Below are 19,670 nucleotides of genomic sequence, written 5' to 3'. Positions count from 1 at the left end.
TTAAGAAAATAAGAATCTGCAGACATTGCATTCAACTTTCTAATTTGAATGAAGGTTAAGAACACAAAGGAAAAGGGTTATGTGAACAACTTTGTTAAGGAGCTTACGTTTATCTTTTTGAAGCTATCAAAATGTTTATGAGTACTCTGTAGAAAGTTAATCTTTTTAAAATTAGGAAAAATAAATGATTCTTTATTGCTATCTCTCACCAAACCCCCACTCACACCAGCACCTATGACACAGGACTCACCTGATGAAACGCCTGCTCCCCACTGGCCTAGAGATTTCTGCTCTGAGTCATTCTCTAGCCCCTGTGTTCACCACATTCCTAAGTCCACTGCAGCCAGTAACATGATGAAGGAGGTCGCTGTGCCCAAGGGATGACCTTTAAAAAAAGAGAAGGAAAAAACCTCTCCTGTCTTCTGTGAGGTCACAGCTTAATGGAGGCTGGAACAAGTGAAAGTAAATGTTGGGAAAGAGAGTATTTCTTCATTGGTCCCTGACCTGCCATATCCCTAACAGGGTGGTGAACATAACTGGCATTAATATTTCCTGGGTGCACTTAGAAAATCCGGACCCAAAGTAGAAACCTGACCATTTGGCAAAAGATGGATCAATTCAGGAATCAAAGTAAGTTTGTTTTCTCACCTGTTGTTTCATTATCAGGAACTCTGCCACCACCTGCCCTCCTCTGCACCCTTATGCAGGGACAATCCGAAAATCAAGCAGATAAATCTGAGGAAAAAGAAAGCAGCCTTCAGAACCCAGCCTTTCAAAGTATTGTTAGATACACCAGGCATGAATACCCAACCACTCAGCTGGGAGTGACCCCTCCCACCTAACCCACAGTCATGTGCAGACAGAAGGAACACTTTTTCCTCCCATGGTCAAAAACAAGGCTGCATTGGCTACTCGGCATGTAAGGAGGATATAATATCCCCATTTTGCAGAAAACAATGCAAATTATGGGGTGTTATACTTTGACTTGACTTACTGTTCAAAGTTATTATTTTATTAATATTCAGTTCCTAGGATTAACACTAATTCCCAGGTAACCCTTACCATGGTCTCCTGGAGAGTCTTGTCTCCACAGCAAGGACACCTCTCGCAAAATTCTCATTTAATAATACTTGGTGAAAGGCACCAACATTTGTTCTCCAACACCCATTCCAGGCCTTTAGCACCCCACCTTCCCTGTTGCACCCCCTGCCCCACCAGATGCCCTTGCCCTCAGTCACCTTGGCTCCTCCCCATGTGGGAATCAGCGACATCAGAGCCTCAACCCTAGCTCTGCCCTCCGTGGCTTTGGACATGTGGCCAGGAGGTTTTCTATCAATGTAATGGAGGATGGAGCAACCTGAGGACCCATGTCATTTGACATTACATGTCAAACTCTAACCTGGGCTTCAGTGAAAAGGTGAGTGATTAAACATAGCTCATGGATATAGTGTTTGAAACATAAAGAAGACCTAAAACTTAATCAGAAAGCTAGGACCAGTGAGGGTTTACCAGATAGAAAATCTGTGTGAATTCAGCAAAGTAACACGACCTGTGAATGTGAGTAACATGGGCAGATTTTCAATGAAGACCATCACTGAGGGAGACGCCTAGAATTCACATGTAGAGAAATGACTGAATAAATATTATGTAAGTAATTTTTAACAGCCTCCTTTTCCTTGTCAATAGCAGGGATTTCATGCTGGAGAAGAGCCCACTGAATGCAATGAATATGAGGACATTTCACATACAACAACCTTAAATCCACATGTGTTATACTTTCAGCCCAAATGGAAGAGACTTCAGCCATTATTCATCACTGCATTGGCATAAGCTAATTATACTAGAGAGAAACCATACAGATCTCAGGATGTGGAAGGTTTTTAGTCACCCTCCAACCTTAGACAACATGAGAGAGTGCACCCTGGAGTCACTCTTGCAAATGTCCTGAACGTGGGAAATAATTCATCTGAAGCCTCGCATTTATACACCAACAGCTCACACTGGAGAAGACGAACCTTATAAAGGTAATACAGCAGAGAGCTGACTTTTATTCACACCAATAAACTCACGCGGGAGAGAAGCCCTATGTTTGGAATGACTGTGGAAGAGCTTTCAGTGACCATCCAACACTTCGATGTCATGAGCACATTCACACAGGAGAGAAACCACAATGAATATCATTTATGTGAGAAAGCATTTAGTCAAAGCCATAACCTTAGTCATCGGGGAGAATTCACACTGATGAGAAACCCTACAAATGCGATGAATGTGGAAGAGCCTTTAAACGCAGCTCTCACGTTTACACGCACTAGAAAACTGACAGGAGAGACACCCTATGTCTGGAATCCATGTGGTGCAGCCTTTACCCAGAGCTCCCACTTTTATAAACACCAGAGAATTTATACAGAGTAGAAACCCTGTGTCTGTAATCAGTGATATGGAGCCTTCAGCCAGAAATGATCCCTTTTAAACCACCAGGAAAGTCATGTGGAGAGAAACCCTGACCCTGGAATCGTGGTGGAAGAGCCTTCAGGTGGAGCTCCAGCCTCAGAATGCACAGAGAACTCAGAGTGGGCTTCATCCCTGACACAGTAGAGAAGACAGCCCAAGGTTTACTACGAGGAGAGCCCTCTAGGGGTACACCATCTAATCACTGCTGTAGAAGAAATCCGATGAAATGAATGCTAGAGTCACATTCGTCATTGGACATGAGAGGGTTCACACTGAAAAAATAGTCTCAGTGTAATGAAGGAAGGACATTCTTCACTGATTCCTTATTCCTGAGTGAACAAGAAAGTGCTCACACTGAGGAGATGCCAATTCTAAAGACAATGTGGAAAATCTTTCACTTGCTAGTCACATCAGAAAACTCATACTGGGGAAATAGTCTATAAAGAATGTGTTAGCATGCAATTGAGACAATAATTAAGTCCTTCAGCAATTGTCTTTTTATTAAATATACAATATAAAGATGTAGATGGTGAAGGGTTTTGAGAAGTGCTGAAAGCAATATTCAGTATCAAGTAAGAAGAAACGAAGCAAACCTGCTTCAGTAGATCAGTATTTGCAAATATGTAAGCACTACTGAGTGGGTATGTGTCATTCAAAATCATGAAATATTGGGATGAGTAAGAATGGGCCCATTTTCTGTTAATACTCTGTCACTGTTGATCAGTTAGACACTTTCTGTCTTTATAAAATTATAATCATAATTACAAAGACTGGGATCAATCAGGAAACAACGTTGAATGTTAACTGAAAATGTAAAACATAGTATGATGTGTGTTAACTCTTACATTAGCGTCCAAATATGTGTATACACGTTCAGGATGAATGGCTTCAAGGATAAATACACACATACTTTGTGATTAACCTCTGCTGTTTCAATTAATTCTATTACTTAACTTTCATTTACTATTTCCCACATGACTTTAAAAAAGAATTATATATTAATTATATTTAAACAAAGGTGAATAATTGTGGGTACACGGACAGGAAGAACTCAAGAATTCAGAGTCAGACGGTGGTTTAATCCCTACTTAGCATTTTGTAGCCAAGGGTTTCTTTGTTTGTTTTGTCCAAGAAGAACAGATAGATATCTTCAGGACTGAGAAGGTGAATGATCTTTGCAGACATAAAAAGAGTTGTACTTTAAGAATGTATTCGAACAATAAGGGGTGCATATACTAAATCATTTAAACACAAAGGAGATCCCTCAGAGAGCCATTGGTAAGTCTACGTTTAAAGCTTTACTCTTTCATCTAGAAAAATGGTACTAAAAAAAGTTCCGAGGCTTCCCTGGTGGCGCAGTGGTTGAGAATCCGCCTGCCAATGCAGGGGACACGGGTTCGAGCCCTGGTCTGGGAAGATGCCACATGCTGCAGAGCAGCTAGGCCCGTAAGCCACAATTACTGAGCCTGCACGTTTGGAGCCTGTGCTCCGCAACAAGAGAGGCCGCGAAAATGAGAGGCCCGCGCACCGCGATGAAGAGTGGCCCCCACTTGCCGCAACTAGAGAAAGCCTTCGCACAGAAACGAAGACCCAACACAGCCGTAAATAAATAAAGAAAGAATCCTGGTCACAAAAGTTGATGATTAAAAAAAAAAAAAAAAAATTCCGGGAGAAAGATCAGCATAGAGACAATGTCTATTTTGTCAATTAAACCTTCAAGAAGGCTAGCTAGGGAGAGCATACAGGCTGCATGATGAGTTCTGGCCCTTTTTCAGTTCAATTTCTCTTTCTTTGTTGGCCAAAACATTCGTTATAGCCCTGAGGTCCATTGAAGTCTAATGGGTTGAGAAATGGTATTCTAGGGCCTATAAAGCCCATCATGGGGACTTTCCTAGCATTCCAGAGGTTAAGACTTCACCTTCCAATGCAGGGAGTGCGGGTTCGATCCCTGGTCGGGGAGCTAAGATCTCACATGGCTCGCAGCTCAAAAACCAAAATATAAAACAGTAACAATATTGTAACAAATTCAATAAAATACTTTAAAAATGGTCCACATCAAAAAAAAAAATCTTTAAAAACAAAATTTTTTTAAAGCCCAAGATGATAGCTGCAACATTACTGTGTGTACGTGCATCTGAGTGCACACACACACACACCCATGCAAGGGAGGGACACTGTAGCCACTATCTGATCATAAAGGGAAAATGCGACTCAGGAATTATTGGCATAAAGGATTCATGCAGGAGGGAAATAAGCTAAATCACCTTGTTCATTCATTTATCAACTTTACCGTTATTAAATATTTAATGAGAACTTCCAACATTTCAGAACTTGGATTGTTATGATGATTAAACTATAAATAACACAACACATTTCTCTTCCTAGAACTCTGTATTCTAATGCAGGCAATAAGAATAAATTGCAAAATAAAATTTCTGACATTTAAAAAAAAGACATGTTCATACATTGTATAGTTACAAAATATCACTACCAGTCTACAATAAAAAGTTGGCACTTCATAAAATAAAATTGACATTTAAAACAGTCTCAATTCCGGAACTTTGAAAGGTTATATATTTTTAGAAAGACTGGTTAGTAAAAATATTTTACAAAATTCTCAATTTTGGAAAAGCTAGTCTGCATGAATTGGGGAGAGCAAAGCTAGATTTCCTGTCTTAAGATCCAGGTTTGCTGTTCTCTATATTCCAAAATAAGTACTTTTAAAATTGTTAGAATTCAAAACTATATGTTTGAAAATCAGTAACGATTCTTACAATGATAAAAATTCTGCTGCACGTGCCTCTTAAAATTCCTTCCATCATCCATTTTATTCAAAATTCAACCGGTTACCATTTTAAAGGATAACAGAGAAGAGGATTGCTATCTTGCTCTTTATATTGGACTCTTAATTTCTTTCTATTTTTTTTGATAATCTAAAACAATCCAGAATAACACATTATTATCATAAAATCCAGAATTTCCCAGTGTGTTCTGTAGTGTATATAGTGTCAATGCGATTATATACACTATTGGTAAATTTGAACTTAAGTGTTTTCCTAAATACAAAATAAAAATCTAAAAATGCATTTACCTATGTGTTTCATTATGCAATAATACCCTTTTAAGAAAGAAATGGCTTACCACATGCAAGAATACCTGGAAGATGCATAATATGTTTTTATATTTAATAACAGAAAATAAGGTAATAAGTGATTTTTTTGTTGTTACATCTTTTTATATTCTTATGTAAATTACATATTCATTGCTTCATCAGTGTGATTGTTTTCTAGTTTATTTTACTCTAGTGTGAATTATAGTGCGTTAACTCTTGATAGTTTTCTACTAGAAAATGATTCTTGATGAAATTCTCCATGATCAATTAACTTTAGTAAACAACACTGCCACAGTCAAGAGATGTCACCAAAGCAAAATGTAAAGTAAATACTTTTATGGCTTACAATGTCCTATTTTGAGGCTCAGAAATATCTAGCAGTTTTTGCAGTTGATGCTAATTCAGATGGGTGCTAGGTTTTAGTTACACTAATTTGTGATTATTTCTTAGATGAAAATGAAAAAATCTGCAGGTGGATTCCCTTCCTCAGTGCAGGAATAATTGTGAATTAGTGTTTGTTATAACTGAGATTACTGAGAGTAATGTAACATATTTACTTCTACCTAAGTTTGTTTCCAGGGACAAAATTCGCTAAAAGTTTAACTGTTTTAAAAGTATAAATCCCAGCATACATGTTTCAAAAAAAATTTTTTTCCCCACTTTTCTAGAACAGGGGTTGGCAAACTTGTGTAAAGGACCAGAGAGTAAATATTTTAAATTCGCCATATGATGTCTGTCGTTTCTACTCAGCTCAGTCATTGTAGCCAAAAAGCAGCTACAGTAAAATGTAAATAAAGGAGTATAACTGTGATTCAATAAAACATTATTTATAGACAAGGAAATTTGAATGCTATATAATTTTCGTGTGTTGCAAATAGTCTTTTTATGAATTATTTTCAACCATTTAAAAATATAAAAACCATACTTAGCTTGCAGTTCCTACCAGCACAAGCTGGGTGTGGAATTTGGTCGATGGGATGTAGGAGGCAATGGCCTGTTCTCTCGAGTTACAGTGCAAACATCCCTCCTTAGAGACCAGCATTCCAAAACGAATTGATTGTACTAGCCCTGCGCCAGAAAATATGAAAACTAAAATCAAAACAAAAAACAAATTACCAAAATCTGCCCAAGATGTGAGGGGATAAATTCCTCCCCCAGGGTGCCCGCCTGTGCTCATGTATGGTCCCCTCGTGCTGGCGTCCCCAGCCACCAGCAGTGAGTGACACTGCCCTGTCCCTGTGCTCCCTGTCCGGCCGCGTGCAGGGGCCCAAAGAGTTCTGAGCAATAGTTACTCGCTGGGCACAGTTCCTCATCCATCAATTCACCACTAACTTCTGTGGCTCCCAGAAGGACAGAAAGCCGCCTTTCCAGCCCCACCCCTGGCTTGGAGTCCAGCCGCTAAGGGTCCAGCTTCTCTGAGGGCTAATGGCCAGCGGAGTCTGGCAGCTGTTGCGGGTTCTGTGCACCCAAAGGGGGTTGGGGCCATGACCTGTTCTTCAGCCTCACGGCCAACACTAGCGGATGACTCTGACACTTCAAGTCACCTAACATCTTATTTTGGCAGGGGACAGAACACCTTCTACAAAATATTTATAAAGAACATTTCTTTCGCCCAGGATGGGAAATCTGGGCCCTTTCACACCAGAGACAAAGATCAAAGAAGTAGCACGCAGGGTGCAGTGTGTAGTTGACCCCCGCGTTGTTGTTCCAGTGCCGGCCCTGCGCGCAGCGTGCAGACAGCGAAGCGGCCCAGCGCTGCGTCCTCCGGCTCAGAGGCTACAGACCGGGAAGCCGCTGGAGCCAGAAATGGAAGCGGCCCGGTGTCCCCGGACCGGCCGGGAGACCCCCAACGGCGCCTCTGGCTTCCTTGTCTCCCTGCCTCCGCCTGCAGCTCGGCCGGCAGGTCCGGGAAGGAGCGACCGCGGGGTGGGCGGAGCACACGGCAGGGCTCCTGGGTGGGGCGGCGATCGTGGCTGGGCCCATCCCCCCATCCCCGCACGAGCTCCTGGCCCACTCGCTGACGTCGCAGGTGCTGGATGCGTGGCGGGAGCCCTGGAGGCGGCGAGGAGAGGAGCGGGGCGGCCTACAGGCCCAGGAGACGGTCCCGCTCCTCCGGGCTCAGGGGAAGCGGCAGTCATGGGAGCACCACGGGCGGTACAGCGGCTCCTCGGCCCGGCAGAGGGCTTCCCGCCAGCCGGGCTCAGCCCAGCGGGGCCGGAACCGCACCCGCTTCCCTCCCTCGGCGCACACCCCGGCCCGGGGTCTCAGCCGCCGCCGCGGGAACTTGGGGTCGGAGGACGGAGAGAAGGGGCGCGATCCCAGCATCTCCTCTGGCCCCTGGAGGCTACCTCTTCCGCCGCAGACAGGGGCCTGTCCCTGAGCTTGGCGGCGGGGCCCAGGGCCTCAGAGGCGCCAGTGCCCTGGCCCCTCCCCATGAAGAGGACCCGGTGCTCCTTTTGAAATGTATAGAAATTCCAAATTACTCTGTTGTGTAACAAGAAATAACATAGTGTTGTAGATCAGTTATATTTCAACAGCCAACCAACAAGCAAACAAACTCATCCAATAACAGTCTGATTTGTGGTCGCCAGAGGCAGGGCGTGGGAAGAGGTGGGACTGGATTAAGGTGGCCCAAACTGCAAGCGTCCAGCCATAAGAGAGATGAAGTACTAGGGATGCAACATAGCACATGATAAAGATAATTAACACTGCTGTCTCCTATACATAAAAGTGGTTAAGAGAATAAATTCTAAGGGTTCCCATCACAAGAAAAACACCTTTTTCTATTTCTCTAATTTTGTGTCTATATGAGATGTTGAATGTTCGCTAAATTTAGTGTGATAATCATTTCATAACATATGTAAGTCAAATCATTATACACTGTAAAGTTACACTGTGCTTTATGTCAGTTATATCTCAGTAAAACTGGAAGAAGATAAATGAATAAATAAAATGTTGCCCCACTGAATCTCGAATAAAATGGATGCTAAATGTATTTTAATAGGCATGTGCAGCAGTTTTTGTATTCTAATAAAAACCATTATTGATTTTCAAAAGTGTATTTTGTAATTGAACAATTAATTTAAAAATACTCATTTCATAATATTTTGAACAATTATCTTGGCTGTTAGAAATGGAAATCTATCTTTATTCTTCCCAAATCTTGCAGAATAGCTTTTCAAAGGTTCAGAATTTTGTAAAATATTTTTTAATAACCCAGTCTTTTTGACAATTTTTGGCCTTCCAAAGTTCTATAATGACACTGTTATAAACCTCAATTTTATTTTATAAAGTGGCAACTTTTCTTTGTAAATTAGTAGCAAACATTTTGTACTTACACGATTTGTAAACCCTTATGTATAGTTGATTTTTAATATCAGAAATTTTATTTTGCAGTATATTTGAATTGACTGCGTTATTATGTAGAGTTCTATGAAGATAGGAACATTGTAATATTTACAACTTAGTCCTCATAACAAGCCAAGTTCTGAAATCCTGGAAGCTTTCAGTAAATATTTGTTAGTAATTGAAAATTTGATACATTAATGAATAAGGTAACTTAGATGCTCTTTCTCCTGATGACACATTTATGCCATTGATTCCAGACTCATATTTTCTCTTCAGGATCAGATGGATGCTATATGCTCTCTCCCTTGCTTGCATGTTTGTGTGTGTGCGTGTGCATGTACACAGACAGGAACACAGACACACAAAGGTTGCAGGCAACATCCCATGCTTTAGAGACCCCTACAATACCATGCTTTCACCCATTAGACGTCAGTGGACTTTAGGGTTATAATGAATGTTTTTAGGCCAACAAAGTAAAAGCAATTTATCTGAAGAGGAGCCAGACCGTATCATGCAGCCCCTACCCTCTCCAAATCTGAAAATGGAACGCTCCATGTCTGCAATGATTTATTTTATTTTATCTTACCTTATTTTATTTATTGGGGTATAGTTGTTTTACATTTTTGTGTTTATGGAATGATCTTCCAACTTCTCGGTCCTGACATATCTATCTGTTCTTGGTGGGGAAAAAAACATTTTGGCTAAAAAATACTGATGAAGGAATAAACCCCAGCCTGATTGAGTTCTTGGGATTTTCATGGCAGGGTCCACAAATTCTCCAGGACTAGGACTCTTGTGAAAAATTAAATTTATTTATAATTCAATTTTAAGTTATGAGGGGCACATTAAGTGAAAACATAAAAGGAATAAAATAATTGAAGCCCCAGATTTTACAGTGTTTCGAGAGAGAGGGCTTCTCACCTTGTGAGTTCATCAGTGTGAATAAAAGTTAAGGCTCTGCTGAAGTGTGTCCCACATTTATCACATTAAGGTTTCTCTCCAGTGTGAGTTTCCGGTGTATTTAAATGTGAGGCTCCAGCTAAACTATCTTCCACATTTATAACCTATATAGGGGTTCACTTCAGGGTGAGTTTTCTCATGTCATCTAAGGTTACAGCATTGCCTGAACGCCTTCCCACATTGATGAGACCTGCATGGTTTCACTCCAGTATAAATTAGCTTATGCGAATTCAATGATGAATAAAGGCTGAAGGCTCTTCCGAATTGATTGCAAGCATAGGGTTTCTGTCCTGTGAGAAGCCACTCATGTGGCGTGAAAGTTCAGTTCTATGTGAATCGCCTCATATTTGTTACATTCAGTGGGCTCTTCTCCAGTGTGAAGTCTCTGCTACTGATAAGGAAAGGAAAGACTGTTAAAAGTTTGCTCACATAAAATTCATTTCTTTAGTTCTCTACACATGAATTCTAGGATGCTCCCTCAGTGATGGTCTCCACTAACTACCCCCCATGTTACTTACATTCACAGAGTCTCACTTTGCTGAATTCACATAGATTTTTCTATTTCGTAGCCTCTCACTGCCATTGTTTTCTGATTAACTTTTAGGTCTTCTTTGTTTTTCAAACACTATATACATGAGTTACATTTAAGCAACTGCCCTTTTGAAACTCAAGGTACAGTTTGCCTTTGGGACAATATGGTTCCAAATGCAAAGTATTCAAAAACCTCTGTGGGGCCAGCGTTTAAGTCCACTTTCAGTCAGGTGGTTGTGCTGAATTCCTCTTACCCTAAGATCATGTCTCTAATGTGGACAGCGGGGTTCATCCCCATAAACTTACTGTTGACCTTCAGCTAAATGGGTTCTTCTTGAAGCTACCGTCTGTGAACATGTTTAAAATATTGATCTTTAACACAGAGAAAAGGTATGAAATGGAGGAATATACCAGTAATTGGAAACATATTATAGGATATTGACAATTAGAATATATCTTTAAGGGTAAAACAAACGAAAAATAAAATGGGTGGGATGTTGGCGAGATCAAGATGAGGAAAAGCGCCGAAAGGGAGGGACTGAAACAGTGGGTGCTGTGTTGAAGCTTAGCACCAGTAACAACAGAGCCATCGTTTCCTCTAAGGCCAAGGAATATGCAGAAGGTTAGATTAATAAGATTGATACGTTCACAGAATTGTGGCACTATTGGAGGGATTGTTCTACATTGACTTCAACAAGATTCCAGAGACATTTCACTCAAAGAAACCTGCAATTGACATTACCCCAATTCTGGATGAAGTTCACAGTCACCTGACTTGAAAGTCACTGATTCCTAAAAACATGCTGGACATTCTGGTTCAGGCTGCCCCATGTCCCCAAATGTCCAGAGGTGATGGTCGAGGGCGACAGTACTGAGAAAAGGCAGCTGTGTGTATCGAAAGCTCAAACCCTGTTTGATGTCAAGTCCAATGTTCCTCTGGGCTGACTTGGCGTATGTTTTTCAGATGCATCACAGAACTGGGCACACTCTGAATACAGAGTGACTTTCATGATAAAGGAGCATCACATGCAGGGTGGTGTGAAATAACCTGCACAGTCCACAACAGAATGTTAATTGTGAGCTGACTGGCAATTCAAAAATGTGTACTTGGGAATTCATAAATATCCCTTCTCCCCAATGCTTTCAGTTAAATCTACAGACTTAGCACAAGGCGGGCAATATACATTTTCCTCCACTTATCAGCAGTGACTACAGGCAAAGTATTCCCCAATAAAAAACTCCCTGTTCTCATGTGGAAAATACTTTAATAACCTCTCAAGAGAGTTGAGTGATTAAATGAGTTGACATGACATGTCTGAACATAACAAAACCCAATAAATAAAAGCTACAGGTGAATTAGTCATTAAAAAGTCAGAGAGCCTTGATGCAATGTCCACCATTTTGTGTGCGTGAACAGAGTGTATATCAAACTTGGGGTCCGCAGTTGCTGCCTCCCTAACCTCGACACATACCATGCATTCATGACCAGATATGAGGACAGACGGGCTCAACTTCACAAGCCAGTGGTCTCGGGGCTACCAAACGATAAGATGATCCCCGACTGACCTTTCCTGTGGGTTGAGGTCCCTCTTTCCCTCCTCGTTTCCTGGGACCTCACCACTTTGACTATCATTGTGTCTCCTGTAGCTTCCTCCTGTCTTCCCTGCTCACAGACTAATAGGAGACTCTCGATGGTTCAGGACTCTCCAGAGCTTCAAATATGGCCATAGTATCCTAAGTTTTCCTCTACCTACTATATCCTCCTCAATGCACCAATTAAGGGAAAAATGCTTTCTGTAAAGTGCTTCCAGTTTCTGAACAAAGTTACCTATACAGGGGGAAAATGGCTGGTTTGGAACAAGAATGAAGGGGAGTATTTTGTTTTGACTTTTTAGAGTTTTCAAAATTGTCAATTGTATTCTGAGAAAACAGATTAAAAATTGGATTAAAAAAAAAAAAAAAAAAGCAAAATTGGCTCCACTCTGCCCTCTGGGCCAGTCCTGCTGAAGGGTTTCTTCTCTTTCTCCTGCCCCCTCAGCCCTGCACAGCCCTCTAGCCAGCACCTCTGACCCTGGACGTATTGAACTTACCCGTCCACACACCTCCTCCCCTACCAGGCCTTGAACTTCTGCCCTTGCTCATCCCTCCACTTGTGTCCATCACATGACAGAGCTCACTGCATCGCAGACTCGCTTATGGAGTGAGTCACAGCCTCGTCAAGACCATGGCTGAGGGGAGAGAAATATAACCTCTCATGTGCCCTCTTTACCATCACTGCCTTCATGGAGTCTGGAGCACGTCGGTGTAAATGTTGGAAAGGAGAAGGTTGCTGTATTAGCGCTTGCCCTACTCCACGATCCTCACAGAGATGCCAGATGACAGGACTAGTGCTCAGAGCCTTGACTCCCTCCTGGATACACTTAGAGCACTCACTTCAAGTGGTGGAAACAGAGCTACCGTTTCAGGAGAAAAAGCAAGTCCCCACTCACTTGGGGACAAATTGCCAAGAACTCAGCTGCTAGTATTCTCTCTCAGAGACACTGTTTACTCTAAGCAGGCAAATCGAAGGAAAGAGAAGAAAACCATGAGACTTGAATCCTACCTAGAGTTTTCAGACTTTCTGAGGTGATGAAATGTTCTGGTATTAGTGCCGATGGTTGCACAATTTTGTGAATAGACTATAAAGCACTAAATTCTACACTTTTCAAAGGGTGAATTTTATTGTATGTGAATTATGTCTCAACTTAAAAAATGGTGATTAATAAATGTGTTTTTTAAATAATATGGGAAACATTATCATGAGTTTTATTTGCTTCCTGTCATATTAAGCTCTGTGTATATGAAAAAAGACACCCCCCCAAATGAGAACAGACACTATTTACTCAGAACTTGTCTATAGAGCATGGGAGTCAGCCACCACCACTCACATCAGGCTGAGACTCAGGCACACATAAGAGTGGGGACACTTTCTGGTGGCAAAAAAAGGAAGGCATGTCCTGCCCAGAGCTTGTGATGGGGGAGGCTGGAGACAAGCTGATAGGAAGAGGGGCGTCCTAAGTGATTACTTAGGGGAATATATTTGGCTTTCCCCGCATTTGGTTCTACATGGAAAAGACTGAAAATGACGAAGCTGTGAGTCACTGGCCAAGTCCTGACCCTTGGGGCCTATTGTTGCAGAGGTTGAAGTCTGGTTTTCCAGATTGGTTGTTGCAGGGTGTGGGGCAGGGCCTTGTGGCTGGAGGGAGACGTTGCCAGACTTCCAGGAGGATTTAGAAAATTCTGCATCCCAAAACCATCCTTCATCATCTTCAATCAATCAGATCCTCTGTGGATAGATAAACTTGAATCAATGTTTTCAAAATTAACTGCAAACAGAATTGGAAATGACTAATGTACAATATAATGACATATTAAAAGGCAAATATCAATAGAAGAATCTAACACACACACACACACACATACGATAAAAAGAACTATCAGCTAAAAGAGAATCCTCTCCCCAAAGCCCAAATTTATACATCTGGAAATTAAAAAAAAAAAAAAAAACTTTAGATAATTTGGGAGTTGGAATGGAAATAGAAGCTTTAAAATAATTATAATTGAAGGACAATCATACAAGGGTACTACATATCAACCCATGGGATTTAGCCAAAGTAGTAACCAAAGAAAAATTTATAACCATAAATAAACATGCACGATCATAAGAAAGAATGAAAATAAATGAAGTTAGCTTTCAGTTCAAGATGCTAGATTAAAGACCGATATAATAAACCTAAGAAATAAAGGAATGGATAAGATTAAAAGCAGAAAATAATAAAATAGAAAAAACCTTATTTGCTAAATCTAAATTAAAAAGACCAACACAAAAGACAAAACTTTGGCAAATACGGTTTAAAATAAAAAGAACAAAATTAAAATATGTTAAAAAAATTAAAAGGAATAGATGCCTACACAGGAGTTTTTTTAACTATAAAAAGATAGGCACAAAAAAATCTAAAAACCCACATGAAATGGGCAATTTTCTAGGAAAATATAAATTCTCCAAATGGGCAAAAAAAAAAAAAAAAAAAAAAAAAGGTAGAAACTCTGAACAAACTAATCAATAGTCATGAAAAACCTTAAATTAGAGTGAAAGATTTCTCCTCCAAAGAGGCTACAGGCAGAAAGAGTTTCCTGAAGGAACTGTTCCAAGCCTTCATAGAACAGATTATTCACATCCTAAACACACTGTTGAAGAAAATAGAAACAAATGGGAGGCACTCATTTTACAAAACTAGCACGATCCTATATCAAAACCAGAAAAGGATAGCACAAGAAAAGACAACTATGGCCTAGTCCCACATGAACTCAGATGCAGAAATCCCACATTTAAAAAAAAAATGCGTAAACTTAAAGCAGCAGGAAATTAAACATTAAATCAATAGGTTTTATTTCATGAATTGCAGAACAGTAAAAGTGAGGAAATCTAACACAGTTCATTATATTAACAAGTGAGAGGAGAAAAAAATATAATTTCAATAGATACAGAAAAAACACTGGTAAAATCCAATGCATTTTTTTAGATATAATTCACATACTATAAAATTCACCATTTGAATGAACAATTCAGTGGTTTTAGTAGATTCACAAAGTTATGCAACCATAACCACTATCTAATTCCAGAACATTTTCATCACCTCAAAAAGAAACCCCATTAGCGGTCATTCCCCAATCTCTCCTCTCCAGACCATTGTCTGGCAACCACTAATCTACTTTTTGTCTCTGTGGATTTGCCTGTTCTTGTTATTCAAATATGAACACATTGCATCCAGCTTCGTTTACTTAGCATTAGTGTTGTCAAGGTTCATCCATGTTGTATCATGTATCAGTACTTCATTCCTTTTCATGGCTGAATAATATACCACTGTATGGATATACCACTTTTATTTATCCATTTGTCTGTTGATGGACATGTCGGTTGTTTCCACTTAGCTATTATGGATAATGCTGTTATGAACATTTATGTGCAAGTCTTTGTATAAGCGTATGCTTTCAATTCTCTTGGCCTTATATCTACAAATGGAACAGTTTAATTCACATTTATGATTACAATGATTAGAAAACCAGATATAAAGTATACATCAAATATCATATTTGATGAGACATTAGATGCAATCCAATTAATTTTAGTCTAATCTACAAGGCTTTAATTTTTCGTATAAATAGAACGTAAGAGGTTGCACAACAGCACATGTTTATCGAAACTCACAGAAATGAAGTTCTGCATCCTGTCTATACCAGTGGTTACAAGAAAGAGTGCACATGCAAAAACTCATAGAACTATAAAACAAAAGAAGTGAATTTTATTGTAAATTAAAAAAAATTTTTAAATAGCAGCAGAAAAACTTTCATATAACCGTCAGCTAAAAAGAGTCAATTTTGCTGTATATAAATTATACCTCAATATCCCTAGCCATTAAAAAAAGAAAAGATTCTAATTTTAAAAGAATGATCATAATATAATTTCTCTAAAGAATAAGGGTGTAGGGACTTCCCTGGTGGCGCAGTGGTTAAGAGTACGCCTGCTAATGCAGGGCACACAGGCTCGAGCCCTGGTCCGGGAAGATCCCACAAGCCACGGAGCAGCTAAGCCTGTGCACCACAGCTACAGAGCCTGCGCTCTACAGCCCGCGAGCCACAGCTACTGAGCCCACATGCCACAGCTAGTGAGGCCCGTGCACCTAGAGCCCGTGCTCCGCAACGAAGAGTAGCCCCCACTCGCCGCAACTAGAGAAAGCCTGCGCGCAGCAACGAAGACCCAACGCAGCCAAAATTAATTAATTAATTAATTAATTTAAAAAAGAAAGAATAAGGGTGTAAATTTCATTAGTGGTATGAAAATTACCTGTGATATAATTTTTAAAGTAGGCTGTAAGACATATATGTACTTATATGTCTATATCTTATCTCTGCATATTGGGATTATAGAGCTTTTTTCTCTTTGCTTATCTGTATTTTTTCCTACAATGAATACATATAATTTTGTAATAAATAATCATTTTTTTCAGTGTTGGGTGGATGGGCACTGACCCGACGGTAGAGACTCAGGATAGCATCTCCTCTCACCTTGGCCCTGCTGCCCGAGCCCAGACTCCAAGGGGGAGCCTTGGCAGCAGCCCAAGGGTGTGGAGGAGGTGGGGGTTCCTGTGGTACCAAAGAAGGAAAAGTGGTTATAGGGTCCTGAAAGCAATGTGTCGCTGAGTATGTGATCACTGGGTCACCACAGGCATGTGCGAGAGAGTTTGCCAAAATGAATATAGCTCTTAGGAGGCCCCACCAGGCACTGTCAAAGATTACCTTCCCAGCAGACTAGAAAGCAATCTCTGCCAGCAAATTGGTCGCTGTCAAATTATTTATAGGAGATTGGTTCACATACTCAAAGTGATATGAATACTTCTAATTATATCCAAATATGACAAACGTCAGTACAAGTTATTCTGAGGGTTCATGCTGCCGAATGTCTTGCTCTAACAAAGAGGAGGTAGCTGCAGCATCAGCACATCAGCCCCTATATAAGCACGAAGGAGCCCTCCTGCTTCGTCTCCACCAAGAACCCAGAGGTAAGTGATGGGGGCCTTGGGACCTGAAGGACTCCGGGGGCAGAAACAGCTTACCCCGTGGCCCATCTCTGAGCATGAGACTGTTCCTCCCAACTTTGACTTTTATTTTCATACAGCCAAGTTTCAGACCAGGGAAATACTTTAATTCTGTAACTACCTTACTGGAATTTCAGAGCTTCACTAATAAGAAACTTGTTGTTTTATAGTGTTAGACGCTTCTGAACCTGCATCTTCATTTGGAAGCCAGAGGTAAGACTCTGCTTTATTCATTCATTGATGACAGAGGGGATTCATTTAGGCTAACGAAGCTGGGGGCAGCTCTTCACTGTACACCATTTCCATATTTTTGCAGTTATGTAAATAGATTGTGCTTCTAAACGTCTGCTTATAAATGCTGGGAAATCATTTTTTCAGAATGTCTTATTCTCAGAGACCACCCTCACCTGAATTCCAGGATTAAAGGACCATTTAGGAAAGAATGAATTTTGACAGTGAGTTCTCAGCTGCACTTAGAACTGTCCAGGGCCAACCTCCCCCTCCTGACAAGCATTGAATACTTATACATTTTACCAATAATTTTTAAATACCCAGAAAAATTCTTAATCTAAAAATGTAAACAAAAACAAACATCTTGTTAAAACCATAGTATTTTAGCTACCTTTTCATGATTCACTGTAGTTTTTAGAAAGGTTTGTTATTGTTCGTTTAAAAAATCACAAGTATTACACCCACAGAGGGCTAAATATCATACCTAATTTAGAAGAGATCCTGGCCCTCCCCCCAAGTAATTCACTGCCTGAGAGCAAAGGGAAGACCCAACCGAAGTAACACACCAACACTGAGAGACATACCTATCGACGGAGGACAATGGCTCACATACATGCGATGAACTCTTAAATTTTTGTCTCTTTTCTTTTTCTGGACGGAAAGAAAAGAAGCCTGTGGAATTTATGTGGGATAAAGAAACTTCTTCGTGCTGAAGCTCTCATTTCTCTGTGGTTAGATCTGTTAACTGACAGTTGAAATCTCTCATGCCAAAAGGAGAATGTTAAAAGAGATTTTGGAATTAAGGCAATGCTAAGTCTCTTGGTAACAAGCCAAATGACAAAAAAAAACAAAAAACCTAGAATGATAAGAATTTATTATGGGTTTTTTTAATGACCCACCAAGAGATATAACACCAAATATTAACATTAAGTAGACATTAAAAATAATTATTTGGCTTGTGAGAGAAAAAATGGCCATCTAAAAGGCAAAGATGTTTTCGATAGCTTGGAAGATATCAATCTCCATTTGCACAAAACAAACCTTCCCTCCTAACTCTATGACTGTCCTAGCAAATGGCAGATGCAAACATTATGCAGAAGGAAAAGTGGGGATTAAAGAATGACAGTTGCTATAAAACAATCCATCAACAACAGTCTTAGCTATAGATATTGTTACAGTTTAGAGAATAAAACATGCAAGGATTCCGTTCTCACTCAGTTGTAGATGCCCTAGCCCTGAAGATCAAGATACACCATCTGGGAAGGAAATTTTCAAAGCCCTAAAAATGAAGCCTCAAACTGCAGTCTCATGCCAAACCAGCCCTGTGCTAGGGTTACTGTATGAGAACACTGGTCAGCAACAGCTTGGAAGAATAGTTACAGCCAAGGCAGGCGATGGAGCCTCAACATTTCTTTCATTTCAAATCCTAGCTCACATGCATAAATTCCGGGTTCTATTTCTCCTATCCTTCATTTTTTCCCCAAGGCAAAATTCTCTCTAAATAAATCGCAGCCATGAGTGCGAGTTTGGACGGTGAGATGGCTGCTTTTGGCGAAGCTGCTCCCTACCTTCGAAAATCGGAAAAGGAGCGGATTGAAGCCCAAAACAGGCCCTTCAATGCTAAATCATCAGTCTTTGTGGCGGAGCCCAAGGAATCCTATGTGAAGAGCATCATACAAAGCAAAGAAGGAGGGAAAGTAACTGTAAAGACAGAACGTGGAGCAGTAAGTAAAAACATAAGGAGAAAATACTCCCTGCTTTATTCCTCCACCTCCTCGCTTCAAGTTGAAGCCTTCGTTGCTCAGAATCTCTAAGCCTACTGCCAATACAGACACCCTTCTGGTCCATTAACAGACATCAGATTTGGAAGGTAGAAGAAATTCTCAGCAGTAACCTCATTTCTCCCTTTCCCAACTACCCAAAGGACTTTAAAGCCACTAGGCTTGGCCTCCAGCATTTCCCTTCAATTTCTCACTTCCCAGTCTAAATCCCCAAACTTGGGAGAAACAAAAACTAGCTTCTCCTATCAAAACAATTACTATCTACTTAGATAAACAATGTATTAATATCCCCATTACTGTCCCCCAAATTGAAGTTTCTTGTAATAAATGGCCAGGAAAATGAAAAATTAAACCCATTTAAGTAAAATGAAATAAACTGATAAATAAACCTGGGACAAGGAAATGTGGGAGGAAAAAAGTACTTTTTAAAGAGTAGTACGTATTCTAGCTCATCAGAGGAAACAGATTTTCTTAACCATCAAACGCTAAGATGAATGTATTTTCATGCCTTTATTTAAAAGACACCGAATAATATAATGGAAAGTGTCCACAACTGTAGTCTTATAATTAAAGCAGATAAACATAAATCCTACCTCCAACCATTAATACAAACTTGTCTCT

At 40.3% G+C, this 19,670-nt stretch overlaps 2 long non-coding RNA genes across 2 annotated transcripts; both read right to left on the bottom strand.

The window, feature by feature from the left end:
* Positions 1–306: 306 nt before the first annotated feature.
* Positions 307–6,775, bottom strand: LOC309653856. The gene is made up of 3 exons (XR_014259572.1): positions 6,489–6,775; positions 649–735; positions 307–385 (listed from the first exon to the last, which is right to left on the bottom strand). It is a non-coding gene; the product is annotated as an uncharacterized lncRNA (long non-coding RNA).
* A 2,927-nt stretch (positions 6,776–9,702) lies between these two features.
* LOC309653854 lies at positions 9,703–13,118 on the bottom strand. The gene is made up of 2 exons (XR_014259571.1): positions 11,969–13,118; positions 9,703–10,259 (listed from the first exon to the last, which is right to left on the bottom strand). It is a non-coding gene; the product is annotated as an uncharacterized lncRNA (long non-coding RNA).
* Between the last annotated feature and the right edge of the window lie 6,552 nt (positions 13,119–19,670).

Source organism: Balaenoptera physalus, assembly GCF_965194825.1.
Source record: "Balaenoptera physalus genome assembly, contig: HAP1_SCAFFOLD_1323, whole genome shotgun sequence".
Classification (NCBI taxonomy): domain Eukaryota; kingdom Metazoa; phylum Chordata; class Mammalia; order Artiodactyla; family Balaenopteridae; genus Balaenoptera; species Balaenoptera physalus.
Note: the sequence above shows the minus strand (reverse complement) of the source record. Positions and strands in the feature narration are given on the sequence as shown.